Source organism: Pogona vitticeps, chromosome 5, assembly GCF_051106095.1.
Source record: "Pogona vitticeps strain Pit_001003342236 chromosome 5, PviZW2.1, whole genome shotgun sequence".
NCBI classification, from domain to species: Eukaryota; Metazoa; Chordata; class Lepidosauria; order Squamata; family Agamidae; genus Pogona; species Pogona vitticeps.
The window spans coordinates 28,583,089-28,591,125 of NC_135787.1; positions in this window are offsets into that span (position 1 = coordinate 28,583,089).

Here is an 8,037-nt window from a genome sequence, read left to right on the forward strand (position 1 = left end):
AATTGTGGGAAATTATAGCAAATGAGGTTTGATCACAGCCACAAACCTGAGATCCCTGTCTACCATATTTGCATTCTCATGAATGTACATTAATGTATTGTTGTGCACCCCAGTCTATATTTGTGTATTAACTTTATCAAATTTAAGTGCTTGTGATACCTCGCTGAGCATGAAATGTTGTTACTTAGTTGCACCTGTTCATAATAAGCAGACTCCATATTCATGGAGAAGGGGAGGAGGAAAAAAAGCACCACACACAAATGTGTTGAGCAGCCCTATGCATAAAGAGAGATCATTAAGACTGTTTTTTCTCAGAGCTTCTAAATGCCATTCTGTGAATGATCCACAGACTCAGGAGGAAGGAAATGTTTATTAAAAAGCTGTAGACACTTTGCAAAACTATGCCCAGGTGAGTCTCATTCACTTAGTGAAGGCAATAAATTGCTGCCTTGTTTGCAGACGGGATACCACCTCAGCACAGTAATTAGGGTTTATGCCAGGTGGAAGGGAATACAATTTAAGGTGAAAATTTTGTGTCAAATAACATGACAACTGTATGCTGGTTTTGAAACAGACTTGCCTGGAGGGAAGGTGCACACATACATTAAGCTTTTCTATACATTGGGTTAGTTTGACGGGTGGGGCTGCTTGAGAAATTTGAAGACCACAACAAAAAATTAACCAGAGCTTAGGAACAGTTCATGTTTTGGATTACAACCCTTGGATTCTTGGAGTTATAGATCAAAACAAACCAACCAACCCATTTCTCCAAGTATTAATAAAGACCTGGTAAACATCTACTAGACTTATTAGAAACCTAGGCTTTGGCTTTTACCTTCATGTCCATATCACAATTCTGTACCATTGAGAGAGGGGTGGGAATAGAAATATTTAATATTTATTTCAAGAACTCTGTTCATGAAAATTCTCATTTATCTGAAAATCTATTTTAATCATTAGTGAAGTGTGCAACGTGGGTTTGTCATCTGAGCTCAGAGACCATTAACCTGTGTGACAAAAAATGGCAACAAAATGTGTATGAATGAATGAATGCAAAGGAACTCGACTTCTCAGCAAATTAGTAATTTGGAAGTTGAGTCATAATATTTTAGGACATAGTGGCTGAAATCCAGCGGCATAACCTATACCAGTGGTTTTTCATAAATTAAAAATTTCCAATTCCCTTCTCGAACGTTGCAAGGTTCCTCTGGGGCCCCATTCATCAAGGGGAAGCTGCAGGGGGCAGCAGGACTGTGTGTGTGTGGAGTCTTTCATTTCCAAAAATCACTGTCATGATTTCACAGGTTGCAGTGATTTTTTGGAAATTAAAGACTTTCCTCTATCCCTTAGCCTCCAAAATCTTCTTCACAATAAAAGAAATGTCAAGGGAATCTTTGGATCTCCAGAGGGAAGAGGAATCAGAAATTTTAATTTCTGAATTAAATGCTTCAACTGATAAAGTCATCAGCCTTACGCAAAACAAATTATAATGCTGGATTTTAGTTAATAAGTAGTGGGCTCAGGTGTTGTGTTATTTGCTTAATTTGCTGAACTAATTTATAAAATACTGTAGTTTAAAATTAAAAAAAGATTTAAAAGTAATTGAAAGTATAAATGAACTGACTTAATTGCCCCCATTTTCAAAGCATGCCGTAGTTTCTGAGGTAAAAAATAAAGACAAGAAATGAATACATTCTCCTCCTCACCTATGAGGACTGGCCAGGAGTTTAGTGCAGAAATGTGTACAAATTAATTACAGAAAACTGGAAGACTTGCTTCTTCTCTTCAAAGGTATTTGACAATTTAGCACCTTAGACCAGGCTGTTTGTGTCATTTTCTCAATTCTTCTGTGCTTGTTCTATGTTTATAGCTTACATTTCACAACAGCCACTCTTGATTTCACTATTGAGAAGGGACTAGAGATGGGTACAAACCACCAAACCGGAGGGTCGCAACACTTTGTCCTTTGGCAGAACAGGTATTTGATGCTTCCGAGCACCAGCTCCCCTGGCAGGAGCCCACTGAGAGGCAGTGCCTGGAAGAGGTGGGACTGGGAAGAGCTGAATTCCTCTTCGGCTGAAGGACAAACATAGCCTGGCAGTTTGTGCCCGTCTGTAGAAAGAACATTAAGATTTTAACAAGAAATTGGGGGAAATAGTTGAAATGATGTGGTGTTCAAGAGAATATTTCAAGTGTGACCCTAATACAGTGGTGCCTCGCTTAACGATTGTCCCACATTATGCTTCGGGAACTGATTCTTCATATTACGACGATCAAAACAGCTGATTGTCAGGGGTTCAAAATGGCTGCCGGGTGTTTAAAATGACTCCCCGCTGTGTTTAGGGACGGATTCCTCACTATACAGGCAGTGAAAATGGCCGCCGTATGGAGGATCTTCGCTGGACAGTGAGTTTTTACCCCATTGGAATGCATTGAACAGGTTTCAATGTGTTTCAGTGGGGTTTTTAATTTCGTTTTACAGTTTTCGCTTAACGGCAATTTTCCTGGAACGGATTATCATCGTTAAGTGAGGCACCACTGTATCTGGCCTGCATGGTCATCAGCCTGGAAACTTAAAAACTTGGAAAGCCACTTAAAGCTTTTACGATAATCAGGAAAAACAATGAATAAGTAAATAGATAAACTCTAATAGTACCACACATTCAAAGTTTGTATTGTGCCAACAACATCTAACATGCTATTGTGTATTTAACCATTAAGGTTTTACTTACATTGCCACATCATGGGAGTCAGGAGAATGGCACAAAAACCTCAGTGCTCCTTAAGTGTCTAAAGATGCTCTCTAAATAAGCAATGCATTTGCACCTGTGTTCTGCAAGTCATATGAACTATAGAGAAACTCAGGTGTTTTCTTGTTTGCTAGTTGCCATTTGAACAGATGAACATGGAAGCAGAGAAAACACTGGGAATTTCTGGATCTGCTTCCAGCTATTATATATATTTGCTTGTAGATCTGTGAACAAAAGAACAATAACAACTATAATCCAGAGTTTGCAGGGTACACTACAGCATTGTTACCCCAAGAAATAATTTCTCTTAAGATGAGAAAATGTAGCAGCTTTTTATGTTTATTTGAGATGGGACTTTTGGGTTAACCTGAATGGGGGCTAAAAATCAAACAACTATCATTTTCAAAATCTTTCATTTCATTCGGAAACCCAAATGTTTTCATGCAATAAAAAGTGACATAAAACCTGCAGATTATTTTCTGTTTCCTTTGTTTGCCTTTTCTTTCACCTCTAGTTTGTCATATCATCTGGGAAATGTTTGATCCAATAGCATTGTGAGAGCTGCTGTCAGTTGCCAATCATAATATTGGGGGAGGGGCAGACATTTATTTATTTATTTATTTATTTATTTATTTGTTTGTTTGTTTGTTTGTTTGTTTGTTTGTTTGTTTATATTTGGATTTTTATATCGGCCATTTAGAAAAATCTACTCTGGGCGGTTTACAGTCCAAAAAGGCAATAAAATTAAAATCCAAAATAAAAAGACTTGTTGTTTAGTCATTAAGTCGTGTCTGACTCTTCGTGACCCCATGGACCAGAGCATGCTGGGCCACCCTGTCTTTCACTGCCTCCTGGAGTTGGGTCAAATTCATGTGGGTAGCTTCAATGTCACTCGTCCTCTGTCGTCCCCTTCTCCTCTTGCCTTCATATTTTCCCAAAATCAGGGGCTTTTCCAGGGAGTCTTCTCTTCTCATGAGATGGCCAAAGTATTGGAGCTTCAGCTTCAGGATCTGTCCTTCCAGTGAGCACTCAGGCTTGATTTCCTTCAGAACGGAGAGGTTTGATCTCCTTGCAGTCCAGGTGACTCTCAAGAGTCTCCTCCAGAACCACAATATAAAAGCATTAATTCTTTGGCGGTTAGCCTTCTTTATGGTCCAGCTCTCACTTCCATACATTGCTACTGGAAAAACCATAGTTTTGACTATGCGGACCTTTGCCGGCAAGGTGATGTCTCTGCTTTTTAATATGTTGTCTAGGTTTGTCATCACTTTCCTCCCAAGAAGCAGGCATTTTTTAATTTTGTGGCTTCTGTCACCATCTGCAGTGAGTATGGAGCCCAGGAAGACTAAAACATAAAAAGATTAAAATAAGCCAAAACCCAGAGAAAAAAGTAAGTAGTTTAATTATGAGTCATGGAAGGGCGTGGGTTAGTTGTGGAACCCAGTGAAGAATGTTCTTTTGCTTCAGTCCGTTGTGGGTGGGATCTGTGTGCTGGTGCCATTACTGCTATCCACCATTTTGATTGTGCTCTCCATCAGTGCCTGTGAATCCTTTTCTTTTCTTTCTTTTTTGTCTTTAGTACTGTTTTGGGGGTATTTTTTTCCTCCCTCCTTTTATTTCCTAGATTAATTTTGTTATCTGCAGCAGCATACTGGTGGTAGACTCAACACAGAGAACAGGGAAGCAAAAACTCCCAATGTTCTGGTCATTGGGGGGGGGGGGTTTGGCTATTTTATTCCTTGTTTTTGCTTCCTTGCTGTCCATGGTTTTTGGGAAGGGGGTACAATGTTTTTTCTTTATCCTTTTTTAATTTTGAGTTTTCCCCTCTATGGCTGAAATCCTATTGCTTAGCATCATTAGTTGTGCTAAATCAGGCCCACTGTATGTTGTGAGTCAACTCCTTCAAATGCTCGAACTGCTTCAAATGGGCCTACTCTAATTGCAACATACTTATTAATGGAGCTTATGAAGGACACACCACATGCACACTGACTCAATGGGCCTATTCTAGTGTGACTTATTACACTAAATAGCAGGTATTGAATCAGTGAGGGTGTGTGGACTTTAGGTTCCTTTGCCCTTTATTTTCCAGAGGCCTTTAAGAAGGATTTTTTAGAACTTCTGGACAAATGCCAGACAGAACCACAGTGGAGAAATTAGACATGAAATAATAGGCCCTTTTGAGTTTGATTAAAGTACTGGTACACAAAAGATCTGAAAATGAATGAGGCATGCACCAAAAACACCCTGAAACAAATAAAATTTGAAAATTGCCCCTATGCATTTCCCCAATATTGATTGCCCTGCTCTCTTTCTCCCTCTTGCTCTCTCTCCCTCTCCCTCTCCCTCTCCCTCTCTCCATCTCTGTCTGCAAGAGAATGTATGTGTTTTAACAGTAAAGGTAAGTTTATAGACACACACATTTATGAAAGGGGAATTAAATAGGCATACCCCATCTTTTTCTGATTTTTAATGGTGAATGAATACTTTTCTTTCCAGTTTGCAAAATAGTTTCAGAGGATTTATTTCAAAAGTTTTCTCTCTTGACACATTGAAGCCTTGCACTTTTCAGCTTATTAGAAGTAACATGTATTCAGTGAAAATCCAAGACAATTTGGTAGACTAATTATAACATGCCATTTCAAATCTCGGAAATTATAGTTTGCTTGAAGGCGGGTATTCACACCAGGGAGAAAATTTAGATACAGTAATATTACAACACCAACTCACCAAGTCATCTCTTCGGCATCACTTTTTAATGATGTGCTATTACATTATGTGAAATTCAGATAAACATTAACAGCACATGTCAAATTCAACCCGCACCCCCTTGATTAGGATCTGTAGAAGAAAACTGTGGAATGGGACCTTGTATTTGAAATTCCCCATAGGGTTTTTTTTAGAGGCCTGGTTTTTAACCTTTATTTTAAAGCCCTAACTGATAATTATGTTTTGTTTACCTGATTCTTTGCTTTGCGGGAAAAGGCTCATAACTTCCAAACCATTATGTTGTATTTTTTAGGAGGGGAGATACAGCATTGTTGTTGTGTACCTGCAGAATAAGACTGAATGTGCAAAGAAATCTTTCAACAGAGAATGAACTGACCTCAACAAGGCGTCCGTTAAGAAGGGAAACTGAATGGGTACAACTAGTCTGAGCAATATTAGCTGATTGAGCTGTTCACCGATTACTTATAAGGTGCGGTTTGGAACATGGAATGGTATTAGGAATAGCATTAGGAAGGCAAAAACTGAGAGCTGAGTTGAGATTAACAAGAGATGCTAAAAGTAACAAAAAAGAGAGCATTCTTCAGGTATGTGCATAGCAAAAGACACCAAAATGAAATAGTAGCTCTGTTACTCACTGGGGATGGAAAAATGATAACAGACAACATAGAAGCAGTAGAAGTGCTTAATTCCTGCTTTATTTATTTTATTTATTTATTTATTTATTTATTTATTTTATTTATATCCCGCCTATCTAGCCACTTAAGACCACTCTAGGCGGCTTTAGCCCAGTCTTTTTCCAAAAGACAGTCTATGACCCTCTAGATAAAATGTGAAGTACAAGTGAAGAAGGATACAGGATTGCAGCTTGAGATTTATAAACAAATAGTCAAGGAATATCTTGTTACTTTGATGGTGTTCAACTTTCCAGGGCTGAATGAAATGCATCCAATAATATTGAAGGAACTGGCTGAAGAACTCTCAGGACCACTGTCTATTATTTGCTTGAAATCAGGGAGGATGGATGAGGTGCCAGATGATTGGAGGAGAGCTAATGTTGACCCTATCTTCAAAAACGGCAAAAATGAAGGAACCTGGGAACTACACAGTGGTCAGCCTGACATCAATCCCAAGGAAAATTCTAGAGCATAAGTGCTAGGAAATAATGCTGAAGGAAAAGTAATTTCAGATGGTTTTATATTCTATTCCCCAAAGTCCCAGAAAGTGCAATCGAACACAGATGTTGGATTTAGCCCATAGCAGTGGTAGTGGTATAACATGAATGTCCGGTGGTGGTGGTGGTGGTGGTGGTGGTGGTGGTGGTTTTAATCCAAATTGTAGACCCTACCAAACTGGTTTTAAACACTTGTGTTCCTGGAAGAGAGACTAAGCAAAATGCACAGAATGCTGGATTCAACATAGCACATGGAGCTTGCTAATACTGTAAAACCATTATATTTATCTAGTCTACATTTCTTCACTTCTCTCTTCATTCAGCTCCACTTCATGGAGCTGAGTGGTTGAGGAGGAATAAATCAGTTTTGGGAGATGCATTAGCTGTGACACAATATTCTTCCAAATCAAATATTCAGAAATGTTCCATTCAGATCCTCTTTGTTTTGGAGGAATCCCAATTTGATTTGGATCCATCCAAATCAGCTCCATTCAGTCTGGCATTCATTATAATCCCAAACATGCACACAGACATTTTGCATGTGTCTTTAAACCAGATTTCTTGGCATGTTCAGAAAGTTAGGTCAAATGACTCAGCTGCATCTCTAATCAACGGGGTTTATATTGCTTTTGTTTGTAATAAAGGCACAAAACCCAGATTGCTGTTATTTTTGTTTATATGTTTAGAAATCAGTAACATTTACAATAACAGCAAAAGTGTATTAAAAACACACATGTGACTACTCTTTCTGCCATTTCTCTACCTTTATATACACTGCCAAATCATTTTTGACTATTTAAGATTCACATAAAAGGTAGGTTGCTAACATTTGAGAGAGCCTAAAGCTGGAATGTATGGACAATGTAACCCAAGCAGAAATTTCCCCAACATCAGACATCTGGTTCCTCATAGATTCACTGAAACATCTGTCTTCATGCTGTTGCTTATATCCCTCAAAGACAGAAGCCTACAAGTGACATTGGCTGTTTCATCATGACAGAATGATCTTAGAATAGCTAAACAGGCAAGAGAGAACAGAATATATTGGATTCAGAAGTGGATTTCAATGACACATCTTGGAAATCAGCTGAATAAAGGAGACAACTTGCTCTTGAAAGGAGGCGCACAACTTAAGCTAATATGCCACGTCAAAGAAAGGAAGTTTCATATTTCGTTTCCATACGAGTTTCATATTTCTGAGATGTCAGACCCTAGAATTCACTAGGAATTCCACCAGCCAGTATTCTGGTACCTTTGGCCAATAAATAAATAAATAAATATAGCTTGTCACAGGAATTTTTAGAAAGAACAAAGGATAGGTCATGTGGTCCCCAAGATTACACAAATACAACAAAGGGTGATATTATGCCACTAAACAAATAACAA